Raw genomic sequence first — 15808 nt, 5'->3', positions numbered from 1 at the left:
AAAGGTGTGATTGATATTTAAGGTTCAAAAGATCACTAATGCATGAGCATTTAAATATCTAAATTGAATGTAATAATACATTTTACTGAAGATTTTAAATAGCTTGGGCTTTTAATGTTAATAGTTTTCAAACATCTCCTAATAGGTAGGGCAATTAATGCAGAATGAATACTTAGCACCGTCATTTAAATAACATGAAAGTTAAATGTGCTTCTTATTTTTTTTTCTTTTCCTTTATTCTGAGACATTGTCTAAGTGGCAGTTTGCATCTGATAATTTTCCCTATTCACTTGTTGCTTTTGTAGTGCAGTTTGTAAATAAAGCAGAATTTGAAACAAAATTTAACTTTAAAAATTAAAAATCTATGGTCAACAGTCTCCTGCAAGGCTGACTGGAAGGCAAGGGAATAGATACAGGCTTGGCAAATTATCTATGCTTTCCTCTCCTCATTCCCTAATTTGTAAAATGGGACTTACAACTAATCCTTTTTTAAGAGATAATTTGGTTGAAGTTTCAATATTTACATTTTAAAGACCCCAAGCAAATTGTCAAGGGCAACATTTGTAGTTAATTGCTTTTCAGATGTTTTTTGAAGAACGAAAAAAAAAGGCAGCATCTTGACTAGTCTGGGTAGAGTCGGATTAAAATGTTATTAATGCAAAATAATTATATTGGAGTAAGCTTTTTGGATTCCATATGAAATTTTATCAACAATAATCGTTTAAATAAGTAAGACCTTGTTCAAAATAAAGATAACCCGTTTAAGGAAAGGTAAACTGCTTTCTCAAGAAAGTTAGACGTGTACGATAAGAATAAGAGAACTGACGGTCTGATTCAGAATATTTACTAGATGCAAAAGGTTGGGAAATACGGATGTACATGGACCAGATGTCATAAAAGTAGGCCAGGACTCAAAAAGAAGGCAGTGTACTTAGAAATATAATAGTCCAGAGCCAATTCATTATCCAGTGAAAAGAAATAAAAACAATTACCTCACTGATCTTAGTACTAATTGTTCTGCCTTTGCACATTTGTAGATTTAACATTTTTCCCCATAATTTGTGAGAGGCACATTTAGCTAGTGAGTAAATCTAGCTAGCTGCCTGCCTGGCAACCAAAATGTCACATGTCTTTTTTGTTCCATATGCATTATTTCATGAGCTACAATGCTTAGATAGTGATTTCAAAACAAAACAAATTTTAAAATACTTTATTTTTTGAAAAGCACACTAATAAATAATACAACTGACATTGATGCTGAGAGTAAATAAAAACCAAGAGTTTGAAGAAACTCTTAGAGAGTGGGTAAATCAAGGGATGGAGAGCTTCATGGGGGAGGCAGTGCTGAGGGCACGGCAGCAGAGGTGCACCACGTGCCAGTGGACACTGCCTGGTGTGTCGCCTGCATGGTCACAGCGTGGCACAAGTGGATGGCAAGCTGGTGGATGTAGAGGAAGTCATGCTGTGCCCAGGGCGAGCAGCTTGGTCAGGGTCTTCTGCATGAAGCTGAGGAGGAGCAGGGCGCTGGGAGAGGTGAACTTAGAGTTCCTCGTGTACGTGATGTATGTTGGCTAGAGGACCAGGCATCCTTCTGGTGCCACAGACTCTTATGAGGACCCGGAGGGCCAGCACTCGCAGTCTCCCTTCACCCCTGCTCTGCAGGACAACTGTCCCCTTGGGCAGCATGCAGCACTGTGGCCACCGACTGAATGGCTGAGCTCAGGTAAGCCTGGAGGTCCAGAGGGAGCTACCTAGCCCCCAACACTGACTGCTGGATGGACAGCTGCAGCACCTGGCTGCTGTCCTTGGAGGCTTCTCCAAACGGCACCTTCTGGGGGCAGCTGAAGAGGTCTCTGATGCAATAGGTGACTGGAGCAATGAACACAACACTGCCCGTGACCTGGAATTTGCTGGCCTCAGCACCCTCCTGGTCTCCCTGGGTGGTGGCACGGATGGCTTGGAACACCTGCACAAACCTGTGGCACAACTCTGGAGTAAGGTGCTGCTTTGACTGCTGCCTCCTTCCATCTCTTGACCACAGTGAGGGTCACAGAGGCAGCACCCCTCTTCTTCACTCTGGGGACCTTGTCCTCGTCCTCCTCATCTTCCTCTTCCTCACTTGCCTCTTCCCACATGTTTGGCAAGGAGTGGCACTGATCCTCTTCACCCTCAGAGCTGTCCGAGTGGCTAAAGTTCAGGAGGCTTTGGTGGTTCTCCTGCAGGACCTTGTAGAACTTAAGTTCTTTGTCCTTCAGCCGGGAGAGCTGGTCCTTGTGCTCAGAGGCATGGCCTTGACGCCAGCTGCCTGGGGGCTCCCGTCTGGCTAACACGCTTCCCTGCAGCTCTGTGCTTTTTCTGTCTCTAGTTTCATTATCAATTTGTTTGTTCTTTTGTTGTTGTTTACTTATCTATTGCTTACTTATTTATTAGTGATTAAACAATGAAGGCTTTTGGCCCATTTGTGTTTTTCTGTTGGCAGTAGTTGGTGTAAGGAGATGTAAAAAAATCAGAATTACAGACTTCAGCTTTACCTCAATTCCCAGCACAGTTTTCATAGTAAATGGAACATAATTGCATATTTAAAAAAAATAGTTTTCATAGTGAACAGTATATGATCAGGTATATGTTTAATTAATGCTTAATACATAAATACTATGTGGATTTTAAAATGCTGTACCTACTCACAGTTATTTTATAATATTTTATTATTTCAGCAAAGCAACATACTGCAGTTCCACAGAGCAGTATTCCAGCTTTCTTCACTGAAGAGTTTTCTGGCAGTTAAGGTAGAGTGACTTTTTTTTTCCTACTACGTCATATCCCATTTCTGATAAATCAACTTCCCAAATTATCAAACGTAGGAATTATGGACACTGTTTCTAGTCAGGTGATACAAAAATTGAGAAAATATAGAAAAATTAAAAGGAATGAAAGACACAGAAGAGTCATAAGCAACTTTTTTGATATCCTGATGTAATTCTTTTCACTCCTTTTTAGAAAAATGATGTAATTAGCCGTCCTCTTTTTTGGACATGATTGTTTTCAGTTTCTAGAGGCTTACTTTCTGAGCAGCAAATTCTCTTTTAATTTTTAAAAAATGTTTGAAGGAGATCCTTCTAAATATACCATAAACCCCTTTATCTTCTTGAACAGAAAATAGAAATTGTTGTTTTACCTTTTGTTGCGAAGTCTGTATCATCGCCATGAATGAATTACTACCCTGCAGCAATGCCCTCAGTAGTTATTGAGATGTGTAGACTTGCTCACCTTTTGCACAAGGGGGCAATCTGTTTCCAAGGATGTTTATGTGGATGTGTTTGAGTTTTAACACTGAAATATCTATATCTTCCCATCGATTTCTTCTGAAATATATCATTTTGTTCACTCCAACATACATTAAAATAGTACTCATTTCTGGTGCTCTGGCTAGTAGGGCTCTGGGATCATTATCCATAAACTGATATTCCCAATCTCTAAAATCTTTTTATATACAGGAAAAATAGAGCTTCTTACCTAGTACTGCCTGGCTTAATAAGTACATAATGGGTGAGTGGTTTCTGTCTATGCACAAATGCATCACTTACATCTTCAGATTATGCAGGTCATTATTCTTCTTGGTGCCAAACTTAATCAGATAACCTGAGCTTTGCTTTTTAGAGATGAAATATTACATTAGCTATAGGACATTAACAAGAAAAACAATGCAACTGTAGACTGAAATGCCTCTGATAACTTGATTTTCAAATGTATTGTGCTAATACTGCCAAGCAGATGTTACAGCTCTGTGGCTGTTCTATATGAGCTGCTGGAGGAAAGACTGAGGATTCTTTTTAAATCAACAAAACATATGACAGTTATGATAAGGAGAGAATATCGATTCCAGTAACTTTTAAATGATGCTTCCTTTGGCAATGGCTGTTTTGGAGTATCTCTTAGGGAGATTTTCTTTCTTCTAAGTTAAAACCAAAGATGATTCTTTCTCATCCAACAATGAGCTGGGTATGATTTTTATTCTTTGAAAAACTCCAGGGGCAGGGATATGAAGGTTTGAGCATTTCACAAATAATCACACATATTTGGTAAAATCCATTCTCACTTAGTTTAGTGTTAAGAGGGAAAGTATTGTTCTGGGTACATCTAATGACCTTCCCACTGTAGACAAGGGTGACTACTCTATGTGCAAAATATAATTGGATCAAAGGATTCAGACTCTTGAACTCCCTGATTATGACCTGTTTCACAGATCCTAAGTCTCTAGCTGTTTCTTCAAGAAAGTGTCAGCTTTTCTCAGTTAGGTGGCTGATGGTGTGAAATCACTCCATGCATATCTTGTTTTTTTTTTTAGTTTGTTTACTTTTTCTTATTGTTGTTCTTTTTAAATACTTTCGCCCTGCGACTTCACAAAAGACATTTAAAATTTTCTATGACACTGATTTCATAGTAATGGTAGTAACTGACCTTCTTTATATGTTATTTATTTTTCAAGTACTTACTAATGATTAGCTGTATGATAACTGATCAGAGATAGTAAAGAATTCAAGACAATTTCAAACATCTTGCACTGTCATCTTGAAATGCTATTAACAGTAAAATACCAACCTAGGCAGAAGGAAACATGAAATTAGAAAATAACCATTTCGCAACCACCACAGTACCAATTGTTTAGACAAGAGTCATCAACAGTTACTAAATTGGGAGGATTATAAGAAACAGGATTATCCTCAACAGCTCCCCTTTAGATACTTATTAATTACAAGTGCAAAAACAGCATCTCTGCAGTATAGAAACCTGACATATACTACCATAATCAGATGATCACAAGTAACTTTACCAGTAATGGAATAAATACATATCATGTGCCTCCTGATGAATGATTAACCAAAAGTACAACATCTCTTTTCTGGTGTTTCTGCCAAAAACATATAACTTGAATTATGAGGATAAATCAGACAAACTTAAATTTATTCTATAAATAAAGAGCCTGCCTGCACTCTTCAAAAATGTCAAGGACATGATAGAAAAAGAAAGACTAAAGAACTGTTCCAAATTAAAAAAGACTAATGAGGAATGACAACCAAATGCAATGTGTGATCCTGGCTTGGACCCTGGACCAGAAATTTGTTTCTTTTGCTCTAAAGAATATTTGTGGGACTACTGGAATTTGAAAAAACAGAATGTAACTTAGATAATAGTGCTGTTTTAATGTCAATTTCCTGAATTTGATTATAGTATTATGGTTACGTGTGATAATTTTGTGACTCTTAGGAACTATACACTGACGTGTTCAGGGGTAAAAGGGCAACACGTCTGTGACTTACTGTCAAATGATTCAGATACTATAATGGATGTGTGGACAGAGAAGGAAGGAGAATGAAAATATAAATGTCTACGTATCAGAAACAAATGGTTCGGGACAAAGCTACTCAGCACCAGGGCACTGAGGAGGCACAAACATGGGGACATACACAGTCTGGGGACATTTCTATGCCTATCCTCCCTGACCTTGCTGCTCAAAGTATGCTCCATGAGCAAGCAATACTGACACTAGCTGGACAACTGTTTGGCATGCAGAACTTCTGGCCCTACCCAAGACCTACTGTTTGAAAATCTGCATTTTAATAAGACCATCGGGTGATTGGTATATTGTGAACTTCTGAGAACCACTGCTCTGTGTCACACTCATGATAGGTATGGTTTGGCTGGAGTCATAGAAGTAAGGTAGCAAAAGCTGGAGTCTTGCTATGCTTAGACATGTCATGCTTGGAATATGTTTGGAATGCCAGGTTTTATTATTATTGTTATCCAAGTGTATAATATATTAAAAATCAAAAGACCTAAAAATCATTTACAGTCAGAATTTGTATGCTTTCCTTACCTTGAACTAGAATTTTCAACTGAAATCTACAAGTAATAGCTTCTAAAATCAGTGTAGAAGGCTATGATCAGTATTATTTTAAGTGAAATAGTATGGAAGGGAAAAGGAGATATGAAAATTCACTACACGTAGTGAGGTAAGTGCTGTGGTCACTCTGAAGTGGTGAAATGGCCCCCAAGTTTGGTTCAAATGTGGTGATTGATGATGCCACACATGCGACAGGAAAGTATGAAAAAATTTATTACCCACATAATAGGCTTTCTGGGGAGAGCAGAGCAGCTCCCAAGCAGGTTGAAAAATGAGAAAGTCACAAAAGGAGAGCGGCTTGGGGTTTTCATGATTGTTAAGGAGTGGAGATGTGGTAAAAATTCCCATGAGCAGACTGGGCCTTGAGCAGTTTGAAATCCCACAATTCTCTTGGCTCAAAAGCAAGGAATTTTCCTGTTAGTTGGCCCAGATGTGGGCTAAGAGATAAAGGGAGAATGATGGGGCATGAATGTTGTCAGCAGATAAATGCCAAACGCTGAGTCTTTATCACAATAGCATCACATCATGTGCGCATGCAGACGGACCAGATTCTGAAAAACATATTATTTTGGTTTGTGGTCCAAAAGTTTGAAAGTTTGAAAGCCAGAAACCTCAGAGTTATTGAACAGGTTACATTAAATTATAGCTCAACTTAAAGAACCTAGATTCATAGATTTTTTCCCCCCGAGCTCATCACCAGATTAAGTGCAGAAATGAATTTGAATGGTCTCACTCAAGCTCTTACTGTCTCCCTTTTCTTTTATTCCAGGGAGTTTAAGGAATGGGAAATTTAAAGTCCATTTATTAACACTCTCCCTGCTTTCCAAGCCATTTGGTTCATCTGGACTGTATTACTTAAGTTATTTTATTTAGTTTAACCTTGACAGTTAGACCCTGTGCTCCACTCCCAACATAGATTTTGACTGCAGAACAAACTGATGGTATAAATACTTGACTCTCTCAGTCATTATATTAATCTTTCTCATAGCATCTTACCTGATACTTCATTCTCATCCATTGTTTTGAACACTTTGGGATAGATTTTTGGAACTTTCAGAAACGACAAAAACAGAAATTCAAAATAACCTCCTTTGTCTATCCAGCAGAGGTTCTTACTATTATTCAGTTTACTGAGATAGTGGTAAAATTTATGTAATACACTTTATTATCAAGCAGAATGCAATCAATACAAAACTATTTTATTTTGATCAGCCTAGAAATATATGCAGAACTTGTTTTACTTCATGACTCTTACTGCTGACTCCTCCTCCCAACGCTGACCCTGATTATAGCATCACATGTTGTTCCTACGCATTAGAGTGTACTGGCTTTTATCTAATTATCTAATTCTTTCCTTATCCCCATAGTTACTTATGAATTATGGTAACAAGACTAGGATTTCTAAGAGATATCCCAACTTTCTGACATAATAAGAAGTACTTAAATTAATTACTTTTTGTTCTTGAGCTAAGGGTACTTTTGAAATGTATATGACTTAGCCTTTGTTTACTATTTTATCAGTGCAATGAGTTGATGCCAACCACACAAATGTATACACATACACACACACACACACACACACAGAGCCAGTCTCTTTGACAGACAGATGGAAAATGTTGATTAAAATGATGTCACTTTTCAATGTTAGTTAGACTGTGATCTCACTGTATAATAAGCTTCCATTTTCAAAAAGTCTGCAATGTAAGGTGTTTTTGGACACTGCATTTTGGATTAGAATATAAATGAATATACAGTCCACTGCCTTAAAAAGCACAACTGCACAATTACCACTCTTGAAGAGAACCGCATCAATCACCAGGAAATCTGACACGTGAGTGCCTCGTGATACTGTTCATCCAGAAGCAGTGTCTCAGGCCTGGGAGTTGGGAGCAGTGTGAGGAGAGAGGGAGAGCAAAGACACACTTCTGTTTTGCTTGTTTCCCCCTGGTACTTCTAAAGATTTGTATTAACAAATTGAGTATTTTTCTTTCCCTGTTTTTCTTTCTAAGCTTGTTTCTCCTTCGTGCTGCCACTTCTGCTTTTTAAAATTATTTTTCTATTACTTTTGTCTTCTTGCTTCTTTTTTTCTATTTTTACCTATTTTCTTAAATGCTATAAAATTAAAAGATATAGATGGGCTTGTGGAACAATACTGATTATATAAGAGGAAACAAGGGTGGGCCTTTTTTGTCAACCTAAAAATCTGCTCAATGTAGAGTTCTGTTACCTTGGTTTTTAAAAACGCCTAAGGTTTGTCTGAACATCTGTTTGGAAAAGAGTCAGAGGAAGTGCTTAGTCTGGCTCACAGAAGAGCAATAGAGATACATTAACTAGCTTTCGTGGTCTAAATGCCATATGGTCTTCAACTTACTAGAGTACAATCACCTTTGAAAAACCTCCTTACTGACAAAAAGGAAGTGGTGTTATCTATTACTGTTGCATTATCCTAGATAGAACCTCTATCACATGGCATTCAAGTGTACCACATGCCCCAAATTCCAGAAGAAACACGTTTCATTAGAAAACTTGGCTCATTTTCAAAGTCCTCATTTTTATTAACCTTGACTGCAATCTCACCACACATTTGGATTTGTTTTTGTATAACTGAGCTAAAACTTTGATTTCCAGAATGTTTGAGAAATACAAGCTGTCTATGGATAGTATAGACTAATTAAACAATAATGTGTGAAACTAATTAGTTTAATTAGTCAACAGTTGCCATTTAAGGTAATTTGCTATTTAAAATTGTAAGTTTCAAAGGTTGAGGACAAAACAATAAATGAAAAATTATATTTAACTGGTAATTTAGTCAGAAAGCAAGTTAGACACTACAAAAAAGTAAAAATATATTAATGTATTATCTGCACATTAGACATACTTTTTCTTAAATCATCAATTAAAATGTTGAGTAAGAGTGAGTAATAAGTATTCCATGGGTGACTTCCTTCTATACTGACACAATTATGATTGATATCTTTTATAACAATAGTCAACAAAATATGTCATACCACTGTCTTTCAGCACATATTAAGCCTAATCTGAAAATTGAGGGTACCAAAGAAACTGCTAAATGCCTTACTAATCTCAAGATTAACATAATTGCTTTTATTGACAGTGATCTCTATTTAGATCCATATGTGCTGACGACACATCTGTTTTTATTAATAATAGCCCACTTTGGATCCTCATTCTCATCATATTATTACTGAAATATTAGTCAAAATATGCTTGCTAATTCATTCTAGCAATTCCAAAAAAAAAAAAAAACCTCTTACCATTTAGCTCTGGTTTCAGAAGGCTCACTTTAAAAAAAATCATGGTATTTACTAACCTTAATTCTTTTGACTATATTTCCATTCACTGTCATCTTTCAGGGATCATCCAACTCAGCACCGAGATTGCTTCAGCATGTCTCTTTATTATAGAAGAGTAAATTGAAAGAGATCAGATATCAGCGTGGGGTCTCCCCAAGATGGAAATTTTCAAAATAAAGAATCAAAACTGGGTTTTGCAAACCAAAGGTCTTCATTCATATTATTGAGATGAAGAAGGGTGGATTTACAAAGAGGATTTCTTTGGAGACAGCCATTGAAACTTGTACAGTAAGGGTAGAAATTGTTCAAGCCTGGTGAGGAGACTTTTCAAGAAAACTGCTGAGAAAGTTTAATAATGTGACCTACAGTACTGAATGGTGGGTTGCTGTCCGGCTTTTCACCTGAAAAATACAAGAGTTATAGATGATCTAGCCAGCAGCTGACAGATGAGTTGAACAAGAGGTGTCCGCACTTCCAGAGTTCATTGGAGCAAAAAATAGGTGAATGGTTCCCAGAATGGATGGTGGGCTACAAGAGGGTGAGGGCTGGCCTGGTAATATTTTATTCTGAAGGGTCTCTTTAGAGTAGAGTGGATCAGCAAAAAAACAAGATGAGAAGAGTGAAAGTGAGAGGAAAATGCTTCACGGGCAGCGCAGTAGATATTCCCAGTGGGACCTCTGAAAAATCCCTAAAAAAGGAGCCCTGTAAGAATAGGCTTTCAACACCAGCAATGCCCGGAGCCTGCAAAGCCATCTAGCTACGGCACTAGTCATGTAAGAATTCTCCTGTTCCCCCTTACTCTCCTCTCTAAACGCAAACCTGAGAGAGATCAGAATCCTCTTTTTGCAAAAGGACAAGTGAATAAGAAAAGAAAAATGAACCACAGTGCCACCCTACCCTATCTGCTGGCCTCTTCCCCACAGAATGTCATAACTAGGGAGGGAAAGATTTAATTTTATAATATAAGAGGTTTATCATTATACAGGGTCTTGCAATTATAATTTCTGAATTGAGACATAATTTCCTGACTTAAAGCAACACTATGATTTTTATTGCCTATGAGTAGCCAGAAAAGTTAGGGGACTGACAGTTTTCATGCACACGCAAGGAAAAATTTGGGCCACTGGATTCAGTTTTTAAACTGTTCATTACAGAAAATTTCAAATATATAGAAGCATAGAGTTCATCGTAAAATGAGTTTGCATGCATCTGTCACCAAGGAGAACAGTCATCAGTTCATGCCCAGCTTGTTCCTTCTACACTGCCACATTTGGATTTATTGAAGCAAATCTCAATCAACTGAATTAATTTTAAAGAGACAAAGGGGGTCAAAGTTACTTGAAGATTATACTTCAACAGTCTTATAAGTCTAACAGTTGTGGAGCAAAAGATATATGAGTGTTTCTGTGCCATGTCAGGGACAGAGCTGCCTGGATTTTAAATCATGCTTAAAGACAGCTGGATTTATCAGATCCAAGAAAGTGGAATTGATTTAAAGTGACCTGAGACTATTGTCTCCTAACCTATTTGGGGCTTCTGGGCAGCAATTCATTCTCTCTCTTAGAATTTATTGTGAAACATTTCATAATACATGGGAATGTTTTAATAACTTTGTAAGACACAGATAATAAAATAATTCACATAATTAAATTAGCAATGGTAGAGAAACACTCTGTGTACTTCTCTCTCACCCTGGTCCATTTCTCCTCCTCTCTGTGATGATCATGATCCCCACTTTTGTATGCATCACACAGTTGCTTTTTTTACAAAATCTTGGCTGTTATTTATTTATGGGTAGCCTTTGGGTTATTGACAATTTTCTATCTCTTGAGGTGGATAAAACAAATAGGTGTTAGTTTTATAAATATTATTTTGCACCATACCTACATATTCATTTTTATGTAAGCATGTTATCTAATGTTTTAAATATAAAAAAAGAAAAATACTGGGGGAAATATATACATACATATGTCTATGTACACACACACACACACACACACACACACACACACACACACATATATTTCTCCACAGAAGCCTATCGATGTACTGCACTAATAATCCATTAGTTAAATGGAGAAAATCCACATGTTCCTATCAATAAATTCAGAAAAATCTATTGATAATATTCAATCTTCTTTCATGATAAATGTTTTAAAATATTTTAATGTATTTTTTAAAAGTACGTTGTTGACCTGGTACCCTGTCATCTCCTAATTTCTTTATGTACTTTCTACTAACAAGAGTGTTCTTCCACATAAGTGCAATGTAAACCATCCCTCTTTCTTTCTCTCCTCCATACACACACACACACACAATTATTTCTACATTTATCTGTATCTACATATTGAAAATCACAAGTTCATATCAATACCACATCGTTTATTCCGCTTTTCTCCCTTTCCAAATGTGGTAATCCCTTCTCCTTCAGTGAGAAACCAGCTTTCACTATTTCTCACAGCTACACATTCTGTTGTGCCCCATCTACATTCCCTACATGGATGCCTTGCTCACCCTGCTTCAGGCTCCAGCGCACTGTGCTGGGTTCCCTTTTCATGCCACTTTGACTCAGACACTTCACACACGGCCACCCTGACCCGATGCACGGATGCTCTCCTCACCCTGCTCCAGCTCTATACCCTACTATCCTCTGTAGGGGACACTCTCCTTACCCTGCCCAGGCTCTGACATCCAACGCAGATGCCCTCCCTACCCTACTTAGTCACCATTATCCCACTCAGAGCATCTGCAATTCTGCCCCAGAGGACATGTTTTAAATACAGAAAGTAGATTTGTGAAGGGTAGTGAAAATTGGCTTTTCAATGAAGAAAAAGGGATTAAAAAATTTGGAAAGGGAGAGAAGTAAAATAAACTATGTGGTATTGGATTAGAATTGAATGTATTGGAATAAATTGTGGTTTTCAATATATAGATATTAAAAATATCTAACTTTCTCTGTCCTATCTAATGATTTTGAGTCCAAATTGTCCAGGAATGGAAAAGAAGAGGAAGAAGAAGAATCAAAATTTTATATATATATACAATTGAAGTATAGTCAGTTTACAATGTTGTGTTAATTTCTGGTGTGCAGCATAGAAATCCAGTTATATCCGGAGGAAACTCTAATTCACACTTATAATTTTTAATGACTGCATTCTTTTTTGTGTTTGTGCCATGATTTTTAAAGTCATTCTTCTGGCCTTGGATGTCTGAAGAGTCTTGAATTTTTCTCTGTTGTACTGTAATATGTTTTGGATCCTAAGCTTATTAAAGAAGATTGCTAAAAGTGAAATTACTAGATGGTAACATGTAAAATTCTTAAACCTTTATAATATGACAAGAAAAAAGCCCTCTCTCATTGTTATAATCTCTGTTTCCTTAATTACCAATACAATTGCACATTTTTTTCTTGTTTAGCTCCCATTTTTTTCTGTGAATTGTTTTTCCATGTTAACTGACACTATTTCTTATAGTGCTTTCCTGATGATTTTTAAAAAGCTGTTTAAACTTGTCATACTTATTGCAAATATGATTACCACTTTTCCTTTTAGCTTTTATAATATATTTTTAATGTACCATAATTTAATACAGTTTTAATATTATTGAATAATTTTTGTCATATTTAGAAAATTCTATCTCAATGGTAATTTAACTGTTTATCTAAAACTTTCTTCTAGGGCTTTTATGGTTTCATCTTTCATATTTAGCTCTTTAATACATCCATCAAAGATTTATTTATTTTGTGGTTTCTGGGGAAGATTTTAATAATTTCTTTTCTAAATAGAGCTCAATTTCCCCAATATTATTAGTTGAACTTATTTGCTTTATTTAAATATTAAGTAATTATATATATTAATATTCATTTGGAGGCAGTTTCTTTCATTCTGTTCACTCCTCAGGTCTACACCAGTACCACAGTGTTTTAATTATTGTATGTCTAAATAGCCAATAGACCAAGTAAATTCCTTTTATGCCTCACTTTAAAGGGTTCTGGACCAAATTCTGATGTGGTGGATGGGCGGCAGGGACAGCACCAACAGGGTGCCCAAGAATTTAGCTCAGTTCAACTCAGTTCTGACACTATCTACCTGAAGATAGCATCAGATTCCACAGGTTAAGGATTCAGTCCTACAGGACTTTCCTTCACCCCTCCCTTCAGATACCAGTCATAGGCTCAGGTTGTTACCTGTGCTGCTGACTCTCTGCTATAAGTCAGAGGTTCCCAAGACTCTCCTTTCTTGGGTTCAATTAATTTGCTAGAATGGCTCCCAGAACTCAAGAGAAACATTTCACTTACTATATACCAGTTTATTATAAAAGTATGTAACTCAGGAACAGCCAGATTGAAGAGATGCACAGGACAAGCTGTGAGGAAAGAGTGAGGAGCTTCCATGCCCTCTCCAGGAGCACCACTCTCCCCAAACTCTATGCACTTACAGAGGTTCTCCAAATCCCATCCTTTTGGGTTTTTATGTAGGCTTCATTACATAGTCATGATTGATTAATCATTGGCCACTGGCAGTTGATTTAACCTTCAGCCCCTTTTCCTCACTGGAGATCAAGGGGTAGAATTGAAAGTTCCAACCCACTAATCACATGGTTGGTTCTCCTGGCAACAACCCCCACCCTTTGGTGGGTCTAAAAGTCACTTAATTAACATAACAAGAGATATTTGTCACTCTCATCACTTAGAAAATTGCGAAGGTTTTAGGAGCTGTGAGCTGGGAACTCTGGATGAAGATGAAATACATATTTTGGCCACTTGAATGTATATATTTCTTATAACTCACAGTACTGTACTTATTGTATTCAATAAGCCTGAACTATGATATTCTGAGTGTTCTTCCAAATGGTTTTAGAATCATCTTTCTTGTTTTTCCCAAAGAGGCTTTAAAACATGCTTAACCTATTATATGTTATCACTCATTCAAGCCTATGATGTGTCTTGCCTTTTATTCAGTCTTTTTGTTTCTTGGTAAAGTTTTCATCTTTTCCTGTCACTCCTATTCCTAGTTATTATATATACTTTGTTGTCATTTTGAATAGATTCACATTTTTCTTATAATTTCTGCTGTCTGTTATATAGGGAAGTCATTGATTTTTGTGCATTTATCTCATGCCAAGCTATTTTACTGTAGCCTTTTGTGCTACAAATATTATATAATAGTTTTCTTGATATTTTAGGAACAAAATGATATTGTCTGAAAATCCCCCATGTGTCTTTTCCCAAATAAACTACTATATTCAAATAAATTTATCAGCAAATTATGATAGATAAACTTTCCTAACCACATTCTCCTCTGGGATGACAAATTTACATTAGTGACACTTTACTGGAAAATGTGCTCTCTGTCTGGGTTTCGGAAAATTACAACTACTACAAAACCCATGTCCATAAGAAGGGATGTAAATGGTTATTTAAATATGTACTTTTACTAATACAAATAATACTGTAAAACAAAGACTGTTTCTCATCATTTGGTTCTACAAGGATTAAGTCATGAGTCACTGCAGTTGCTGACTTACAGTACACCCTGAAAGGAATTCAGGAGGAAAAACAGCATGAGGCACTCTGTGCTTTTGAAAACAGGTCCCTTGGATAGTTAGATATATCTCAGGAAGAATTTTAATGAACCCGGATTCTTGAATCTTCCCATACACAGAAAAAGCATTAAAATCATTAACTGAGATAGCTGTTCCTCGTGACTAGCAGTAACCTTTTGCAGACATTTATGCTTGACTGCATGTGTTCCCTAGCCAAAATCATACTGTATCTATATTGTAATGTATATATACTGACTCCTCCCCCTACCTCTCGGGAGCAGTTCTGAGTTACTTCACTGAGAGGCTGTTCCCCGGGCTATAGTCCTCAGTAAGACCTGAACAAAACTCAACTCACAGCTCTTATGTTGTGCATTTTTCTTTCAGTTGACAATACTCAGCCACAGTATTAACTTGAAGATCTATCAGTATAGGCTGAACGTCCATTTACCATTCAGTGAGGTTCACTAAGGATATGACCTTCTCTCCTCTCTGTTCTGTTCTTATTCTACTGACTTTATTCCAGGTTTGCCTCACTACTCTGTGCCAGGACAAAAATAGTAAGTAGTGAAGCATTACCCAAGAATGACTTGATTTTTTTGTAACTTGAAGGAAATACATCTTAAAATAATTTTTTTCTTTGTAAATAATGTGTTATCATGAGAGTGATTTTGTTTTGCTCTTGTCTAAATATGCCAATTTCATAACCTTGTAGGTCTCTGAATTCCATGAGAACTATTAACTTATCCTTGAAAATTTAGTCTACGGATATCTGAGTGTTTATGCCACCTTACAACAGGAAATCCTAATGGGTCCATTGGCATTTTCTTGAAGATAAATGTCTTTATTTATATACTTTGATTTTATCTACTCAGTAAATTTTTAGTTAGTCTATATTTAGCTTCTTCAAATATGTAGAGAAACTCACTAATTATCTTGAAACATTAGGCTGTGTAGAAAAACTGATGAAAATTTCTGTGCACAGTATCAGTTTTCAACATGTTTCCAAGGGTGTGGGAAGGGCTTGGGGTGTGATTTACCTGTTTAACAG

The 15808-nt window shown here is 36.7% G+C and overlaps 1 pseudogene; it reads right to left on the bottom strand.

Annotated features, from left to right (window-relative positions):
* Window positions 1–387: 387 nt before the first annotated feature.
* LOC105063231 (nucleolar complex protein 2 homolog pseudogene) overlaps window positions 388–15808 on the bottom strand; it is a 29293-nt pseudogene continuing 13872 nt past the window's right edge.

The sequence above is a fragment of the Camelus bactrianus genome, chromosome 7 (genome assembly GCF_048773025.1).
Source record: "Camelus bactrianus isolate YW-2024 breed Bactrian camel chromosome 7, ASM4877302v1, whole genome shotgun sequence".
Lineage (NCBI taxonomy): Eukaryota > Metazoa > Chordata > Mammalia > Artiodactyla > Camelidae > Camelus > Camelus bactrianus.
This window is presented reverse-complemented; position numbering and strand designations above follow the sequence as displayed.